This window comes from Poecilia reticulata, chromosome 2, assembly GCF_904066995.2.
Source record: "Poecilia reticulata chromosome 2, P_reticulata-male-v2, whole genome shotgun sequence".
Classification (NCBI taxonomy): domain Eukaryota; kingdom Metazoa; phylum Chordata; class Actinopteri; order Cyprinodontiformes; family Poeciliidae; genus Poecilia; species Poecilia reticulata.
In genome coordinates this window covers 8,712,253-8,732,138 of record NC_088831.1, presented here as the reverse complement: position 1 = coordinate 8,732,138, position 19,886 = coordinate 8,712,253, and the positions used below count along the sequence as shown (strand labels likewise).

Genomic DNA, 19,886 nt, shown 5'->3' with positions numbered 1-19,886 from the left:
AGTGTGTTGTGCTCATTATTGCAACTGTAAGTTACAGCGTATTTTCTTTTTTTTTTGTGATCATCACTTTGCTATTTTTGGAAAGCGATCCTGGGCATTTAAAGCATGATGCATTTCAATGAAGAGCTCAAATGTTGAAATTCCCCATGTTTACCAGGCACGTTCTGAAAATTACGATGGGGATTTATAGGAATTTCTAATCACAAAAGTCCCTGTTGTGTCATTTCACTCAAGTTTTTGTTTAATTCTATTAGGTCAGAAGACACTTATGTCTTGAAATCTATCTGTATGCTGCCTCTCAAAGGTTCATCAGTGGTAAACCTCAGACAGATCCAACAAGATGGACGTTCTGCTTTGTTAGGAGGCTTTGATCTGTTGTTGGGGATTAGTTTGGGGTCGAGGGTAAGCGGTGCGAGACGCCCGATAAACCCCAAAACACTTCTATTAGAACTTGTTTCTATCAAAGCTTGAAAATATTGAGGTGGGCAATTATTTTCAATTTGGTTTCTCACTGTCTGACATTCAATGAGGCTAAACTTTTCCCATTTGAAGTCAGCAGGGATTATTGCCAGAACCACGAGAGAGAGACTCTTCTGTTACTTTCTTCAACTTCAGAGGTTCACATAAGACTAACACGGCTTTTAGCAATGAGGAGAAGTTTGGATGATGATGTTGTGGCTTTGATTGCAGTTGTTCTAACAACTCACCTTGTGCAACAGCAGTCAGCCTTAATTGAAAGACACTCAATACCTTCCTGACCTGCATCATATTCATCTATCCACTCTCCAAACATTGCAATAAGGGTTTTTAAATTTGTTTTAAAATTAAATTTACATATTTGTTTATAATGGGTTCATGTTAGTCAAAAAATCAAAGTTCAGCAACTAATAAATACATTTTTTCTTTGGCTACAATTTTTTATATATAGTTTTTATTTTTTTCAAACCAATTATCTATGCAATGGCGTTGGAAGCTAGTCAATAATAGAACATAAATGTATTCGTTTTTTTTTTTAGAGTTCTTAAAGTTCACAAATAATGTCTCTTAAGAACGATGCTGTTTTTTCTGTTAATCAAATGCAAAAGGCAGAGACGGACTAAAAGTCCTTGATTATTTATGTGAATTCAATAACTTCAGTGAATGAAATAAAAAGTATAACATGCAAAGTGTTGAAGAACTTGTGTAAATAAGTTAAAGGGAAAAAAAAACTTGAATTTACACCCTGGACATTTTATTACAAGTTTGATTGTTTGAGAGAGAAAAAGAAGCTAAATAACAAAGGACATATCGGCAGCTCAACACATTATGATGTCTAGACATGTTGAGGACAACTTGTTCAAGTTCAAACCACGCATCAGCATGAGAATGAAACTGGATTTCAGTGACTTTGAAAGTGGCCTGGTACTTGGTGCCATTACCTGCTGCTTTGAGTACTGTAGAAACTGTTGATCTACCGGGATTTTCACACAAAACCGTCTCAGCTTCACAGAGAATGTTTCTTAAATAATAATTACCAAAAAAAAAAGAGAAACAGTCAAAAGCAGCAAAAAAAAAAAAAAAAATTCTGTTAAAGTCAGGGGAGAATGACCAGACTGGTTTGAGACGAGTGAAAGGCTGCTGGGTGCCACTGCTGTCGACTGAAAACTGCGGCTACAATTTGTTCAGACTCATCAAAATCTACTAACAGCAAATCATTTACCTGCTCTGAGTTATTTCAGCTGCTACATTTCAGTAATATATTGAGATTTTGACATTAAAAAGTAATGATCAACACTTGCTGGTGCCACCAATTCAGGCTCTTGGTTGTAGTGTAATAGGATGACGGCTAGTTGCTTGGCACAGTTTGGGCAACTTGAGCTTCATATAAACGCTATCAATCAATCAAATTTTATTTGTATAGCACATTTCAGCAGCAAGGCATTTCAAGGTGCTTTACATAATAAAAAAAATAAAATAAAATAAAAACAGCATGTGACATTGAATAAACAGTAAAAAAGAGAGAATAAAAAAAAAAATAAAACAGATAAAAACATACTTATGTTACAGAATTTAAGCGCCTGTCGTCGCCGGACTCCGCCGTCCGTTTAACACAGGTATTATCCAGGCCCCGTCGCCTAACAGGACAAGGTCTCCAACCTTGCAGCACCAGGCTCCGTCCACCTGTCACATGAATTTTTGTGCTAGGACTTCGCCGTCCTACACAGATTTTTGTGCACTATTTTTACCTGTTAGTCTAGAATTTACATGGTTTTTCTGACCCTCAGTCACTCGCCACTTTTACATCATTAGAAAGAGAAATAAAAAGAAATTAATAACAGCAGTATTTTAAAGTCTATTCTCTGAGCTACAGGGAGCCAGGGTAGGGACTTTAAAACTGGTGTTATGTGCTCTATCTTCCTGGTTTTAGTGAGAACACGAGCAGCAGCATTCTGGATCAGCTGCAGCTGTTTGTTTGATTTATTAGTCAGACCTGTGAAGACACTGTTGCAGTAATCAATGCGGCTAAAGATAAACGCATGGATGAGCTTCTCTAGATTGTGCTGAGACACATGTCCTCTAATCCTAGAGATGTTCTTCAGGTGATAGAAGGCCGACTTTGTGACTGTCTTAATGTGGCTCTGAAGGTTCAGGTCAGAGTCCATCACTACTCCCAGGTTTCGGGCCTGATCGTTGGTTTTCAGTTGTAATAACTGAAGCTGTGCATTGATTCTGGTTCGCTCTTCTTTAGGTCCAAAGATAATAACTTCAGTTTTGTTTCTGTTCACCTGGAGAAAGTTTTGGCACATCCATACATTGATCTGTTCTAAGCATCTATTCAGTGATTGGATGGGTTCAGAGTCACCTGGTGACATCGTGATGTAGAGCTGTGTATCATCCACGTGGTTATGGTAGCTAATCTTATTTCCTGTCATAACCTGAGCCAGTGGGAGCAGTCAGCCTAAGGGTTGTTGTCAACCGTGCCCATCCCTTTATGCCCTCATTGTACAAATCTTCAGGATAACGCACCAAAAAAGTAGGACTGCTCATGTGGAATTGTCTTCTGGAATATGGGAGGAAGCTCACTATGCTGAATACAGTGAGTAGAAGATTGGAATCATGCATGTGCAGCCAAAACAAAAGTGAGGAGCACCTAATGCACTGTCACTGTTAATGCCGTAAGCTCTTTACACGCCTCAATCAAAACAACTTTGAATCTCATTATCCATACACGACTGATCAATAAGTAATCATATTTACGACATCGAGGACATGTTTACTCCGATCGCCGCCAAGTGCTATCAGTCATCTTAACCTTTATTACGGCGAGGCAAGTGTCAAAACACTGCTTTAACAAAAAAAAATAAAATCAAAAATGGAAATGTGAACATTCACACGTGTCGCCCGTTATTGATTACACCTCCATCCACAGCCGCTGTAAGTTTGGCATTGGCTTTTTTTTCTTTGTTTTTTTCTCTCAATCAAGTTGTTTCCAGCGGTGCCAGAAAGAAGACAAAAGCTTAATAATGAAGCACCTCATAAATGGACCTTAATTATACTCAATCCGTCTTCCAAAAAAGGCAGGTTTTATGCCTCGGTCATTATGGCTCGCAAGTGCATAATACCTACAAAGGATAGCTCATGCCAGAGGAAAAGCGGGGACGAAATGAGGTGCTTTGAAAAAAGTTTTATCCCACATTCTTAGCAGTAACAACCTCCTCTCTCTGTGAAAGGGAACAATTTGTCCTCTCTGCTACAACTCAACTGAGCTTCACAGCCCCCAAAAAAATAAAAAACAAAGGAATAAGCAGACATAGTTCATTACAGGGGGTACTTTGACCAGACCTGGGATTCTCATTATGTTGTTTTTTGGCTTCCTGACTGGTGACAATTACAATTTAGACGACAACTTCCTCCCTGGGCGGCAGAGACAATTGACCGCATGAGCAGACAGTTACCGCATGGACGTTTGTAACAAGATGAGTAGATCAAGAGGACAAACAGGGGTTGGGTGGTTAAGTGGGGAGGTATGAGTGGGAATTGATGTGTTGCAGGTTGGTGGGCGACCTTTGGAGAGCCAAAGTTTCTTGGAGTTAGATGAGAATTCACCCCAGTGTGAAAACCTGGACCGACATCGAAAGTTAGCGCTTAAAAACAAAGCAAAACAAAAAGAATGTCTTCTGCAACTTTGCAACTAATTTTCCAGCAGTTCTGTTACAAAAAAAGAAGAAAAAAGAAATCATCACTTTATTTGGGTGAAATTAATCCTCCAAGCCACTTCTGAAACACTACACATTTTCTGTTGCTTCACAAGACTTAAAAAGCTGTTTTAAATTTTGAATCCATTTCAGTCCCATTCATTAGAAAATTAAGCTCCACTTAACGCGCTCTTGTAGAAAGAAATAATTAGTGTTAGGGAACCCTTGTAAATTCCAATTATGTATAAAATATCCCGACAGAGTGAAATAAATCTTAGAAGTGGCACATTTTAACGCTGAGAGGGACATTTTGCTTGCAAGAAAAAAAATAAATAAATAAGTGAAAGGGAGCGTGATTGGGGGGTGTTCCTCTACCTGGAAAAATGCGTATGTTTATATTAATTTCTCCTCTGGTGTAAGCAGAAAGTAATCGGAAAGGGACACCAAGCTCCAATACGAGAAATATGAAAAACTCAATCTGGTTTGGGGAAATTAAGTGTTAGTTTCATTTCACTAAAGAATTACAGAGACCGAAAGTACAAAAGTGTTTTCTTTTTTTGTTGACATTAGCAAAACATTGACAAAGATTTGCAGACATGGGTCTGGCAATGCATTGCCAGACCAATGTCAATACATTGCAGGCAATGTCACCATTTCAATACGAAGCAACTGTATCCCAATTACTTGTTCAAAGCATAAAGTCATGTTTGGTAGATTGGAGCCTAAACACAAGCAGGCCACTTCACAACGGATGAACTTGCACCGGATCCAACTCTCGCAAGTTCCCTGTCCAAACATCCATGTAGAAGCAAAGCCTTGTTGCTGTTGGAGAACAACAACAACAAAAAAAGAGCATGCAAATTCAGCTTCTTGTTTCCTGTCAAGGAACTCGTGTTCACCAAGGCGACATTCGGCAATCTCAGCTGCACAAGCGAGAGCGTGGGCCGTTCGACGCCGCGGCCCTGTGACCCCGTCACTCTGGCGATGACAAATTGGCCACAAGTCAGCGTGTCATGTGACCTTGTCTGTGCTGGTGAGGCAGCGCTTCTGACAGGCTCTCTGCAAAACACTGACAACATGGATGTCACTTCCTATTGATCAGGGGCCCAGCGCCAGAGTTTGGAGTTTTCTATGTGCGTGAGAAAATGGTTCAAAGCTGGTTTTTGCCCCAGATGTTTGTAGCAGTAAGTATCTGATCCCATCCTTTCAATGCCACACGTTCTGCTGCTTCATTTTAAAATATCCCCCTTCTAAAATGTTCAGTGAACCCGAAACGTGCAGCATCGCCAACACCAATCGAGCTCCTTATTTCACAGCTTTGTCGCCAACATTTCCGACGCACCGCTGACAAATTCGACGTGACGCTGGAAGTTTTAATCACAAAAAGGTCTCCGAAGAAACCTGAAAAGAGCACTCTACGTACTTTGAGATACAAAAGATTTTCTCCCAGAATCAAAAAGGGAATAGTTGGTAGTGAAGGTTAAATCAAAGATGCTTACTTTAGTCACAGAGAAGCAGCAGCTTACCTCAGACTAAAACAGATCAAAAGGTTTCCCTTCTTTAATCTGCGGCACCCGAATGCATCGTTTGCGTCACCAGATATTAAGTCTAGAAAAACATCCCTTCATGTGCCTCTTTTTTTCCCCCTTCTTGTTCAAAAACTGTATTTCGGAGCATGAGAGGAAGATTTGGAGGAACTGTGAGGTCAAAAAAGGCAAAAATCAAGAGCAAAATGAATTCCTCCATGTGTAGCACAGCAAGTTCATTTCCTTCAATCCAAAGGCATTGCTTTGGTGAAGCACTTACTTTTCAGCATGAGACGTAAGCTCTTATAGAGCAGAAATGACAAAAAGAGGAGAAAAACATATAAACAGGAACGCTTTAGAGGCTGAAATCTTAAAGGAATACAAATTAAGAGGGTACTGAAAGGAATGGGCAAATATTTACACCTCAAGGAACTTTTACTTGGAAGCTGCAGTAAATTATTTCAAAAGTTTATGCATTTTTTTTTAAAGAATTTTTTTTCTTTTCAGTTCTTTTCTTATGCTTCCAGGTTGCAACAGATTGAGAAATAGGCAAATATATCAAGTAAATAAATCCAGCACAAAGCAGCCCAAAAACTGAACAAGAGTGGTGATGATTAAAGGGAAATAAATGCTGGAATACAATAAGCTGAAGTCAAATGTTGCTCTTCATTTGGCTCAGACAGAGAGAAATCAAATCGATGGTCACAACATAACATGTAGAAGGATTGTTTGGTGACCACAGTTATGTATCTTTGCAACAAATGTTAAACTACACCTTTATTTTCTTTGACAGACATCAGAACAATAAAAAGCGATCACAATGTATTTAGGATTCAAAATTTCAAGACTTTTATGGACCTTTTAAGAATTTGCTCCAAAATATAGGGTTTTAAGACTGTAAAATATGCTGATATTATTTCCTTTGGAAGTAAAACCTCTCAAATATGCATGCATGATTTTTCCATGTTAGATGATAGGTGTATGTATGAATAAAAAAAAAAGAGAGAAAAAAGCAGCTCCACAGTATTATCTTGCCGGATGACTAATGCTGCGGAGGTTACAGAAAGTTTAAAGACAAAATTTCAGAATCCAGGTCACAACTGATGCTCTGGATCTTAAAAGGTATAGTTTTGCTAATATGTTCTTTAAAAAAAAAAAGGTTTCTGCTTCCCTGAACTGAGACGATTTGCATTCCCAGCCCGTCATGAAATCAGCCAGAGACACCCGTACGGGGAGCTCTCCATCGCCACTCCTCTCCTCACCCAGATGCACCCACCTTGAAGGAACCTTGTTATCTGCATTGAGCATGTTGTCATTGCACATCCAATACATCATTTGCTTTGCACGCACCAAGACGCCAGTGCCCTACTTCACGAACTGAAGTCAGGCCAGTGCTCGCTCGAGGGCATGTGAGTCAGTATTTACATAGATATGGCGCTCTTCACAGGCCTGCCTTCAACATGTACTGAATTTAATTCACTAGGTAACGCAGCCTGTGCCTCATCAGAAACAAGAAGCGGACAAAAAGAGAAGAAAAGAGAAAAGAGAATTATAGTGTTATAGTGATGCCCTTGTTATTTATTTTAAGTTTTTATTATTTTAAAATTTGCTTGCTATGAAGCGTTACAGTGCGGCACAAAAGCAAAGAACATTTGAGAAACTAAATGTTACATTGCCGAACACAATTTGTATTCATGATCTTCACAGTCCAGTTGTACGAGGGCCGTGAGAGATTCTGTTACCTGTAATTTTATGCAAATATTACATTTTTGCACCAGGCTTTATTGCATTGCGGTGAGTTGCCTTCGTACTCATTTGCCATGTCGTTAATTTTTCCCAAATGGCAGTGGGATACTTGCGGTTAAGAAAGATTTGTGATCCTTGAAATTATGAAATCCATGCTTTTAGGAGTTACAAGATATTATGCAAAATGGGAGTGGGAGTGAGAAAAAAATCCGGGAGATAGATGAACAGTTTTCGCTCCAGACATGTACAGTAGAAGGAACGGATCCCCTTTTTTATCCCACCGCCCAACGTTAGGCTGCAATACAGCTGAAGACTCAAGGTTTTCTTGTAGATATATCCGAGCGTAGAAAAAAATATATATATTCTAGTCATATCCGAGGCTTCTTTACCATTTACCAGTCAACTGAAACCATTACATCAGGCATCAATCACCATGTTTGAGCTTTTCACCATAAATAATCAGTACATTAGCTCAGCCAGTATTTCAGTAATTCATAAGTCAATGTCGAGGCGTATTTCCATTTCGGTGCATGGATTCACTGCATGCAGCCGCTCTCCCGGAGCCATATGTAGAGTGCAGTGCGTGTCCAGCCCTGAAAGGGCCTTTAATAAATACACAAGACTGGTAGTGCATCAAGTTGACGGGCCGTTGCGTGTCCTGTCTGCGAAAGAGGGAATTAATGATTCATGAATCCCAATTATGTTTTAATCCGAATCGGAGATTGGAGCCGAGTTAGGGGGCAGCCTGCGCGGCGGCAGGGTGCCCGAGCGCCTGGATCGGTCAGCGTGTGACTGTGACAGCAGGCCAGAAGAGAGGAAAACGCCTCAACACACAGAAAAACGCAGCTTCCGATGTTTTTGGCATCGCAAAAGTAAATCTAAAAGTAAACATTTTGTCAGTTTGCGACTTTAAATCTAAATGTGTTTCTTTGGAATTGCGTACGTCCAATGTAACATTTTGTATTGAGCCCAAGTAGTTCGGTTTCTTCTTTTCAATCTTCTGCACAGACATGATTTGTTTGGTGCTGAACTAATGGTTGTCCTGTCAACAGATTGTCCCGCCTGAGCTGAGGTGCAACTGTACCCGATTATCTGATTATTTGATTTTTATTTCTTTTCGTCAACCAATTATGTGCTTTTACATATCAAAAAGTTTGGCATCATTGCAAAAAAAAAAAAAGTGTGGAAAAAAAAGGCTCTTTTGCAAAGCATCATACATTTAGTTCATTTTCCGGCATGGAAATGACTTTCAACTTAGACCGCCAGAAGGAATGTCTTTCTTCCTCATGCTGCTTCTGTTGGTAAATCAACAACAAAATCAAGGGGGTTTTGTTGTTGGTGTCGAACGAGTCAAAGCGCAAAAAAGAAAAGGCAACAGGCTTTGAATTTCCACTGGTAATTTGTTCCTTGGCAGTGTTCTCCAAATCGCTCAATACAATCTCTCTAAAAGTTTTCATTAATCAATTGTTTTCCCTTTCCTCCCCCTCCTCACCAGCCTCCCCCTTCTTCTTCAAAAGGCTCCAGAACAAGAGAGCTGGGACAGGCAAAATCCTTCATTCATTAATGAAAGGCATCTATTACTGTCAAACGACGACAGAGTTAATGTAAATAAATGAATTCTCCAACCCACTTAACTGTGGTTTATTATGAGCGAGCAAGGCATAATTGTGTTTCTGATCAGTTCAGATAAATTCAGACGCACAGAACCTCCACCCCTACTGCCATTTCTCATTTGCATGCCAAGTTCGGCGGCTACGGGGGATATATCACGCGGCTTATTACTAAGTCTTCAACTAATGACACGAGGATATGAGAGAAACTGCATTAAGACAAACGTGGTAATGCTAGACTTTGGAGGACGGAAGCCACTTAGATACGTTATCGGATGCCGCTTCGGCAGAAAAACCTGGAACGTATGTTTCTACAAAAATATGAAAAAATAAAAAAACAATAACTTCATGCGATTTCATTGGAACTTCAATACCTTTAGGTAAATGAATAGATTTGAGTTTTAATCTAGAGTCTTAGCAATAGACAGCTCAAGGAAGCATTGAATGAAAGAAAAAAACGAAACCCAGCCAGACTGACGGAACCACATGACTAGAATCCAGATAATACTGATTAATCCGAAGTGCTAACTATTACGGCTGGAGTCTAGTGATTCCATCTATGTTGATGCAACACAAATAGGCAAAACCCATGGTTTCAACCGAGGTCGAATTAAAATCCACAGATACAGATGGCCGTTTTGTTCAGCAAAATCAAAAAAACTCCTCATGTGACGTCAATAAGACTACAGCGTCAAGATGAATAAAACTCGTGTAGGTTCACGTCGTAAACTATTTGCTTGCACAAAGGCCGAAGTGCTCATTATTTCTTCAGCTTATATGGCTTTGGTCTCTCTTACAAATCTGCCTCATCACAAAACCGTATGCATGCGCACAAAGGTAATTTTCATTATTGTGAGCGAAAGTCGACACTTGCTCTATTAATCATTTTGCGTTGAAAAATGCTGTTTGCGCAGCAAGTTAATAGAGTTGGCGTCGGCGGGAAAACAACAAAGAAGAATTTTATTGAGAGTGAAAATGTGGCCTCCATCAGCGAAGTGGGGAAAAAGGTAATGTGTCCTCTTAATGAACACGGCGGACTGGAGAGAAATCTAAATAACAACGCAATTTAGCCGACGCCCCGAACTATCAGTCATACGAGTGTTTCCTGTGTGGTATATCAGACACAAATGAAGGAAACGCCATTATGAGGTGTTGGAACAGAAAACAATCAATAGGGTCCCACAAAGAGGGCTGCTGGGGTAAATAAGATTCCCAAGATTCCCACATCCTTCCCAACTTCCTTTAGTTTTACTAACTTTAGAATTGACAATGATGCTAAGACTTTGATTCCACATTAAATATGCATCGACGATGAAGAAACATTCACAGACAATTCAATCTCCCTTCTGAAGCTTGATTTGAATTTTAGCAAGTGTTTTAGGCACATTTTAGATGCCTAAGTGCATTGGGTGCTGCCATGTGAATAAGCTCCCAGTGTTTGTGTTAATCAAACAGGTGTACCCATATAAAAGCTATTGAGTGTGTTTTTAATATAGGATTTAATTGCCAAAAAAATGTAGGGCTCAGCTCTGATAACAGAAAACATGTCAGGTTGGGGCTCTTTGAAATCACTCTTCGTTAATTTTGGCTGAAAGCCCCTCAATAAACGTCACATAACCTCTGCGCAGTAAAACAGTCTAGAAAAAGTCCAATGCCATTAAAGCAGCAGCATTTTAAAAGAGGACGTTTTTCACCCCGCTGCTTTCATTTATAGACACTCGACTAAGAGCTGCCCTGTAAATCTGGGGGGTTTCCACTCTTGGCCAGTGTTCATCTGTAATGGAGCATGAGGGGCTCCTCATTTATTCCCCCCCACTTCAACCCAGATCCCAAAAAAAAAAAAAGATTGTGCACGGTGATCTTTCTCAGAGTTGAACGCCGGACAAATAAAACCGGCTCACCACCGAATCAGTGGAGCCAAGTACTCACAGTACCACAAACATTATCTACTGAATCGCCAATTCTATTCTTTCATTACGCCACAATCTTCACACACAAACCCACAGCTAATCTCACTGTACTATGTTTTCATACTCCACAGTCCAAAGGGATCGGATACATTTGCAAGACTCGCTCTCTTTGCTGCTCTCTTAAGGCAGCCGCCGGACGAGTTTAGGGCTTTACTCTGAGCATTTTATGCATCTGAATGGCTGTAAGCAGAGCACGTACATCCTGTTATGGGAATAGTGGCGTAATGAATCAGGAGGAAAACAATAAAGCTGGCGCAGGTCTGTGGAATCCGAGTGTCTTCTCAATCATCACCACTGAGGACTCCGCGGAGATATTCCCAAGGTGGAAAACTCTTATTATTTGTCAGTCGGCGCTACATCGGCGCCGGCACGAGGAAGGCACTGTTTGCTCAAGGATGTCCATGTGTTTGTGTGGCTTCCTATAAATTGCTCTGAAAAACATTAGTGCACTTTCAACCTTTTTTAGACATCGTTTAATGCTAAAATCACAAACTGCAGTCCAATTTATTTGGGATTTTTTTTGTGATAAACTCAAAAAGTTTGGCTAACATTTGATTTCTGGTCCATGTCAGTCATTTTCAAAGTTACAAGTCAGTAAATAAAGTAAAACATAATATTTTGCCTTTTATGAAGTAAAATCAAAGAGTTTTGTATTTGGTTGCTTTTTGAATGTTTCTAGTTTATTCCTTCTGGTAGTGTGGATTCTTATTTTAGATGTTAGATGCTACTAAAGAATGTCGACCCTCTTTTGAACCAAACTGGTCCAACCGTTTCCAGACTGCTACAGGTTAGTAAATTTGTTCCTCACATGTTTTTTGAGTTTTTTTTAAATCGGGTCGTATATTTTCACCTACTGCATGTCGTCATGCAAGTTCACAGTAAGGAATTGCTTTTGATTTAAGACGTCAGGACAGGAAGGAGCTGCTGAAATTTATTTAGTTCATCACCGTCAATTAATTTGTGTCTCACACTGGGGTAGGTCGGTTTGGACAGCTTTTGAAATGAATACATAATTTTATATCTAGCTTGTTTATTGATATTTTGCAATGTGAAACAGTGAGAGAGAACATGTTCACTAAATGATCTTATATTACTCTGTGTTATGAGTTTAATGCCTCACAGGTTTGGTGAGAAACCCCTAATAGTATGTTGCCAATTGATTCCTTCTTTTGTTTATGTCTCTATAATTTGGTGCCACAAACTTATTCAGTAGTGCAACTTGGACTTTTTGCAGTGGGAACATTTTGTATTTACCAAAGTTCCCACTCCGACATGGATATTTTCTCACTTTATGTTAATACCCCGAAACAAGGTCATGTTAATTTATCATCTGCAATTTCTTAATTGCAGTGTCCCTCAGTCAACATTCAAAAACGTACAGCAGCCTCCACCTTTTGAACTCTTTTATTCTGCTGTAAGTTCCAAAATGGGGACTTTGTTCTCAAAAAAAGTAATAGAAAACATAATCATGTGCAAATTATATATCTCGTTCTTTTGTGAGCTACCTAGGATTTCCTTCATACAATTTAGTTCTTCCAGGAAATACGCTTGTAACACAGAACCCAATGACATTCTCGACTGATGTCCTTTGAAACCTTCTCGTTCAGAGAAAATGCATACTCTGATGATTTTGTCGAGTAGTTTACACTTTGATTCATTTGACGTAATTAAGTTCTAAATGAAATATAATGAACATGAGCATACATGTGATATAGGTACAGTGTGTCCAATATATGGAAACAAATCCAAAGCAAAAAGAATTATAAATGCCTAACAGGTTTACTGTTATTTATATATGGACGACTAGGGAATACTTAACTACTTAGACATTTTTGTTTTCTGTATATGAGAAATTTAGGTAAAGAAAAGTGTAGAAAACATGTATATTAAAAAGGTGAGGCAAGTTTTACCTTTTATCTTATGTAATAAAATTGCTCTCTGATTGGGACCAAATTCCTCCTTTACACTGAATGTCAATTACCTTGAGACTAAATTTACCATCAAAACTGATACATTTCAGATACTTTCTGTAATTTTTTTAAAGCTGTATGCGCTTAATCAGATTTCTATTTTCAGTTCAAAGTTCTGCTTTTTGACTCCTTGTCTTAGTCTTGTCACGGATTGGAACTACACTTGTTTTCTGCTTCCGTTTCCCACCTCCTTTTACGGCGCATTTGGACTTGAATATGCCATTCCGTGTTAAGTCTTGTTTTGGTTCCCGTTCCCTAGCAGACCTCAAAGTGCAAAGAGCTTTGAATGGGAACATGAGGTTATTCCACCATGTGCAGAGTTGTGTTTTGAAGTGCCTTCTTCAAAGAAAGCTTCTCTTGGTAAAGCGCTGCTTAAGCTCCTCTCAGAACCATTCATTGTTTTCAGGTACGTGTGTGATTCTACATTCAAAAGCTTCATTTTCTGCCACCACCCAAATGTGTGGCTCTGGCTAAGTCAACAGTAAATCAGTTTCTGACGAGAATTAAATGCAGGTCCTGTGCAAATGTAGAGGGGAATGTTTCCAAAATTACATTTCCCTGTTACAACCACAATTTTTATGTATTTATTTATTTAAAAAAATACAATTTTGTCAGATCCTCCGACCTGAGTAATCACGGGCCACTTGATTGCTTCTCTTATTAATGCTCTCTTTGCAAAGGCCATCAATTAAGGTTAAAAAAAAGTCCATATTTGGTAGTATTCATGTTAAAGTACTATTTTGGTACACTTCAATCAATAAAAAAAAAAAAAAAAGAAAACAGGTGTTTTTTGTTACTTCGATAGGAAGTAAATCATTCATTTTGTCGTTATTTCTAAAATTATTTTAATTCAAATTTACTTTAGTGGAGATCTTTTCTGAATCTTTTCAATGAGTGAGTAATATAAACAGATATGGTAAATATCTGGATAGATAACTCAGTGACATAACCCCATTGTCAGTGCTTCACAATATTTTAAATAAAAACTTTGCTCATAACTTAAAACATGTCCCTTTGAAGTTGTTTTGATATTATGACAACCTCCGTGTCCCGCTGCACCTGAATGCAGCATGAGCAGCTCCCATCAGCGGGTATTTCATGACATGTTTGGACAAACTGGATGCTGCAGGTAGACGTTTGGACTTCAGCTGGGATTTATTCAGTTCCAGTGATGTTTGCATTCAGGCTGACACTATTTCAGGTGCACACTGCTTCCTAATTTTGCTGTTTAAGAAAAAAAAAAATTGCCAACAAAATTTGGTTTGGTTCACTGCAGTTGCAAACCTAATCTCCCCAAATTGCAGATTTTAATGATATTTAATATCCAATGACAATCCTCTGGTTTGTTTTGATGTAATTTTAAAAAAAGTTGCGCTACATAACTTTTCACGCCTGCTTAATTCAATCATGAGACATTAATCTTTGTTAAGAAGTTGAACATGGATGCAAATATCTGTTGCAAAAAAACAAAAACCTTTCGTTTCAATAAAAGAGGAATTGACTTTAAAAAAAAAGAAAGAAAAAAAAAACACTGCTGGTTTGTGTCAAAGCCTCTGTGTGTAGGACGACATACGCGACTCGTGTTGCGAGAACACAGACGCGACAACTGAAAACTGAAAATAAGAGAGTGTACACTGAAGATAAGTTGCTCAATGGTAAAAACACTAACAGGGTCCCTCTCATCTGTATCCAAAGCTTTTATAATAACACATGCTCATTTCCTATCATAGGCAGAACAAATGACACGCTGGGGCTTATCAGCGCAAGAATACTGGCCAGTGTTTTCTCTTTCAATTTCCTCCTTTGGAAATTATTTCCTTTATGCAAAGATATAAATGATATTTAGCTAGATACGGCGGTTGCTGAATATTTATGAGGGCGGTAAATTGTAAACAGCATCATTTAGGGTGACTACTGGAGGGGGCGAGGTCTTACGCAATAACAGAGCAACAATGCGTACATGGGAAGTATTATTAATGTAATTGTGAATTATTCAGTGCCTTCAAAATATTGTGGGACTCTGCTTGAGTTCTGTTGATAAAGCTAAGTAAGGATAGCAGGGAGAGGCATGCTTCCTGTTTACAACCTATTTTATTATTCAGCCGTAACCTGTCAAGTCTGTGACAAATATGCGTCGCCGTGCAAAACATAAACAGTGACAGTTTCATTATTAATAACATGTCCTCACCTCTTTTCGAACCCCGAGACGGAACTGAATTAATAAATGGCCTCATATCTGCATTCACACACCTTAAACTATTTCGTATTTTGTCTGATTACAACTAAAATCTTGAATGTACTTCAATAGGAATTTCTCTGATAGACCAACAGGAAGTAGTAAATCACTGAAAAGCAGAACAATGATTTTTATTTTATTTTTCTGAATAACGCTGTATAAATGTAGAATAGTTAAAAGTAAAAAAAAAAAGACACTGCTGTTCACTTACAAGGAAGAATTAACGACGCTGCACAAAGTGACTGTTTTATTCCTTTTGTAAAATAATAACTGCTTCTATAAGTAGAACATTTGTTGTTGTAACAGCCTAATTCTTTACTATGCTTAATAAGCGAATGGGTTTAACAACAGGACAGCTCCGAACGCAGATTTTTAGGGTTTAATGGTTTGCATAATTCCAGCTCCATCCTGTAGAGGAGGAGTAGCGAGGGAGTCGGGGTGTGTTTGGATAAGAGGCCGAGATAATGCGAGGAAAGTTTTCCCGTCTCACAGGAGCTTTCAGTTTTCCACCAAATGGAGATCCTTCTTTGTTTACTCATCTGTTGCAAGCATTTTATTTTATTTAGTTTTTCGTTTCAATACCTCCCATTATGTCAGCGGTATGCAGCCAGGCCCTCTTCCTACGCTGGTTTTATTGATCTCACTGGTGAATATAAGGCATTAACAAAATAAAACTCTCCCAGTACGTTATGCATCCATAATAGTGCATCAAATCCATCATGAAGCAGCACAACAAACCTCGAATATCTAACTTACTATCATATTCTACAATGAACTATCCCAGACCTAGATCTAATTAAGAAATTAAAATTTATGTTAACCGATTCTCCTCATTAAATCTTTTTGAGCGGGCTGAAATTTCAGCCTCTAGTTGTGCAAAGCTGTTAGAAGCTAAATGAAAGCCACATTTTCCAAACTATTACTTTGTAAAATACTTTGAAGACCTTCTTCTCATTTGTGGGTCATTTTTGTGTTGGTCTTCCACATAAAATCACAATAAAGTAATTTGGCATCTACGGTTGTAACTTCACAAAAACAACCAGTGAGTTCAGGGGCTACATATTAAACTAGTCACTGTATGTGATGACAATAATCCTCTCAAAACCCATCTTCTGTCGTGGGTTATATAACGCCAGTATTTCAAAGGACTATCATCCATCTGCCAAGATTTACTCCAAAAAACCCTGAAATAAATCATTTATTTAAACTTGCTGTAGATTAAATAACCTTGACTAAAACTGCACAGCATTGAGAAAGTATGATTGCTAAAGGCTTATAGAGTGAGATGTGAGGTGGAAAGCATTGTCTGATAAAAGTTAATTAAAAAAATAATAATAAGGCAGCTCTACAAAAAAAAAGGGTTTAATAGAAGTAACACTTAAAAGCTTTCGAGTTCGTATTTTGCTATTCTCGGCATCTTCAACACACCGCATGTATAAAATTAAAGTCCTGATTTAAAACAAAAAACATAAAGTTTGAAATGTTAGGATGAAGCCTGATGAAGACTGTTAACATTTTCCTCCTGGCAGCTGATTAATTCAGTCCCTGTCTGTATTTGCATACCGTCTACTCGCCTTAAAGTGTCTGTGTGCTTGCAAGGTTACCTCGTCATATGGAGACGTATTTCAAGAGCTTGTGAGGGTTGCGGTTTGTTTGCGCGCAAGTGCAACGGATAAACAAAGACAAAGGGGGGGGGGGGGGGGGGAGAGGAGGGATAACAAAGTAGAGAGGAAAATAAATGCCAGCTGTCTGCTCTATCGCAGCGATAATAACAATAAAAGGACTTGGCAACAGACGCTTCAAAAAGTTGCAATGGAATATCTGCAGCAGCACATCACAACCCTGTGGCCGGGCCTATTGCCAGAGATTATAAGTACTGACAATCTCTTTTGTTGCACTTCTGTAACATGTTCAAGCGAGAGAGAAAAATAAATAAATAAATAAATAAATGGCAGCTTTTGAAATTTCTGATAAGTAGCTTGAGAAGGAACGGTGATGAGGGGTTTAATTTGTCAGCGTGACCTTCAGATTTACGGGTCTGGTGAGCACTGATGAAGAAATGCAACACTGAGCCGAACTACAAAGCAGCATGCGTTCGACTGTGCTTTTGTAACTATAAGCCGCTATTATTTCTTCATTCAAAATAAAGCCAAAAAGGAAAGGCAATGAGTGGAAGAACTAAGTACACCCTCGCTGTTTTTTTAAAGGAAAAAAAAAAAAAGTTATTTAGAAGAGTGGACTAAATTTCCTTCACCCCCACATGATGGATTGATAATGCAATATAGAAAATGACTACTGAGAGCGACTGCTACTGAAGCTGGTTCTACAAGCTGCTGAATCATTCGTCGCAACCAAGATTTTTATGCGCAGCTTTTCAGTTTTGGCCTAATCTCTGCTCCATAAATAACGATAAGTGCAACAGTGTACTTTTGATTGGGTTTAAATTTGTTCCGAACCTGGTGAAGGACAGATCATTGAGATGATGTCCAGGCAATACAGAGTCTACCTGGTGATAAAGAACTAAACACTGAACGTGAAATTGCCTTTTCTATCAAAATAAACGACATACATTTATTTTGAGGAGTAAAAAAGCAAGACTTTTTTACTCCTCTTCTCTAAAGTGTCAAAGTAGACCAAAAAGACACGCATTAACACTCCTCACACTCCGAATCTCCTTCATAATAAATTTTTCTGCAACCCTTTTAAATCTCCCCAATGGCATACCCTAGATGTGTGTGTGTGTGTGTGTGTGTGTGTGTGCGTATGTGGTACCAATATGAACGTGGCAGCGGCCCTTTCAGCGTTTCAGCAATCCCGGTGACTACTAACGACACTTGACTGAGGACGGCTGCATTTGCGGACGCGCGAGGCGTTTCCACGGCCACGTCAGATACAGTAAATGCCAATTAATTACTCTCATTAATTTCCACGGGGGTTTGCAAAGCTTGAGTAGGGGCTGAGTCTGCTAAGCAAAGGCTGATGAATAAGTGGAAAGATAGCCAGTTAGTTTTATAATGCCACCAGCGCGTTTTGATGACGGCGGCAGCAATGAACCCCCTTATTGCTTCTCGCGAACCAGAAGCCCCTCTGTGGACCATAATCACCGCATTTGTTGGATGCTGAGACTCCAAGAAAACGTTAATGACCCTGTAAACAAGCGAGCTCCGTCTGCATAGCTTGCACATTGCTAAATGTCAAGAAAAAGAGTGAGGCTAACGGATTAAGTAGGGGAAAAAAAAAAAAAAAAAAGTTAGTGGGTTTTGGTTTATTTCGCACAAGACTGGGTAACTCTTTGCAAGACAGTTACAGGAAGAGAGGAGAGGGAGTTTCGTAAAAAAAAAAGAATATGCTGTGAACCAGAGGCAAAACGTGTGACCATGTGTTGACTTTTAATCCGTGTATTACTTACCTATGGATATTGATGAATACTCTCTGAAGAATAACTTGGAATTAGATTAAAAATCACAGGGACTTGTGCTGGAAACAGACGATTTACATCAGCAGTCCAATTCTAGGAATAGATTGAGAGAGAGAGACAAAAAAAGTCTTTAAAGTTACAATTAAATTCTGCATTTATCATTTTAATTACAAAATTTCCCAAAGGGTAAAAAAAGAGAGAGAGAGAGAGATGTGCAGGGCTACAAATGTATACAACAGAATCGAGTGACTAGCAGAAAACCAACAGCGGTTTTCATCTCAATAAGCTCCCACAAAGTCCTATTAATTGATTTGCTCTCACTCTCTCTTCCTCTCTCGCTCAATTTTTTTTCCACATTAGCATCAATTATTAAGTTTTTGTTGCTGTGAGGCCTTCTGGAGAAATTGTGTTTTCAAGGGAGCGAGCGGGGTAGCAAATCACCGTGGCGCGCACAGATAGACAACAAACCAACGCCTCATCTTGCAATCAGCGGAGCTTCAGTCATTTGTCACGACGACAGAAAAGAAGATGACAAACAATGCCAACTACGCCCAGCCGGTGCTGTTTTTGTTTTGATTCGGGCTGGGCTCTGTGAGAGTCGGAGATGGCCGTCTGAGCAGTAGCACCGGAGGCAGATGATGTTCTTGGGGGTCATTAATTAACTCATCCAGAGCCTTTATTAGCTCCTTAATGGATCTGGTTAGAGCATATCAGGAGCTTGATTACCTCCCGTTGGCTACGGGAGGAGATTGACTATACATCTGTGTGTGCGTGCGTGAGCGTGTGTGTGTTTGCTAGATATCTGAAACTGTGATGTCCTTCTTACAGACACAGGTCTTACAAACTTTCAAGATTTCTCCCATTTTTGATTCAGATCATCAAATACATTTTAATTTAGGAAAAAAGAGCTAACTAAATGAGCTTTCTAATAATTTCTTTTAGTGCTATCAAAGCAAAACCTGTTTTTGTGACGACTAGCCGTTACCATTTACCATCACAGTGGAGATATTTAAATTTACCAACAGCTTTGACACCACATCTGAATCAGGTTTACATCCAGACTTTGATTAGGCCACGAAAACAACCTTTATTTTGTTTGTCTTTAACCACTGGGAAACAGACTTAGTGATGCGCTTCGGATCATTGCCCTGCAGCAAAGCCCCAGTAATCCTTGGGCTTAACATCATTAACTGATAGTTGGATATTCTCATTCAGAGATTTTTTTAGCTGAAATT

At 39.0% G+C, this 19,886-nt stretch overlaps 1 long non-coding RNA gene across 4 annotated transcripts in view; it reads right to left on the bottom strand.

The window, feature by feature from the left end:
- The window catches only part of LOC103475973 (uncharacterized), a 158,481-nt gene that overhangs the window by 109,754 nt on the left and 28,841 nt on the right, over positions 1 to 19,886 (bottom strand). For all 4 annotated transcript variants that reach the window (XR_014091394.1, XR_014091381.1, XR_014091393.1 and 1 more), the window contains one exon: positions 18,643 to 18,744. This is a non-coding gene — a long non-coding RNA (uncharacterized LOC103475973). The remainder of the gene's footprint in view (positions 1 to 18,642; positions 18,745 to 19,886) is intronic.